This window comes from Chaetura pelagica, unplaced genomic scaffold, assembly GCF_000747805.2.
Source record: "Chaetura pelagica isolate M959 unplaced genomic scaffold, ChaPel_1.0 scaffold17, whole genome shotgun sequence".
Lineage (NCBI taxonomy): Eukaryota > Metazoa > Chordata > Aves > Apodiformes > Apodidae > Chaetura > Chaetura pelagica.
This window is the reverse complement of record NW_009970726.1, coordinates 8203009-8203533: the sequence shown is the minus strand read 5'-3', so window position 1 is coordinate 8203533 and position 525 is coordinate 8203009. Positions and strand designations below refer to the sequence as shown.

General features: G+C 58.5%; 1 protein-coding gene across 3 annotated transcripts in view; it reads right to left on the bottom strand.

The window, feature by feature from the left end:
• Window positions 1-525, bottom strand: part of KLF6 (Kruppel-like factor 6) — a 13223-nt gene that overhangs the window by 11875 nt on the left and 823 nt on the right. The window lies entirely within an intron of this gene.

Here is a 525-nt window from a genome sequence, read left to right as displayed (position 1 = left end):
GGGGGGGGGGGGTGAGGGGGAACAACAGGAAAAAAACCCCCACAACACACACACCAAAATGTGTCCATGAAAGGGAAGAAACCTCCGTTCCTCCTTCTTCCCGACCAAGGCAATTAGCACAAGAGGATCGCTGTCATATGACTGACAACTCACGGACTCTGCAAAGCTCCCAGCGCTGGGAAACAGCTCCGGTACATACACAGACACGCACACAGAGATAGCGTACATATGCACACATGCATACGTGCACTCTGTTGGGTTTTTCCCCGTCATCGCCAGAATAAAAATAAAACCAAAAAAATAACAATCAAACCCCCCCCCGCAAGGGGCGAAAAGCAGCCCCTCGCCAAGGCAGGGAGCTCGGATGACAAGACCCAGCTGTGGAGCTTGGACCTGGTACAAGCGCAAAACTTTTGCCAGGACTCGGTGTAGAGCAGGCGGGAGCGGAGCGGGGTGCGGAGCGCCGGGCTCGGCTGCGGGAGCGGGGCGCGGAGCGGTGCGCGGCGCGGAGCGGTGCGGGGCGCG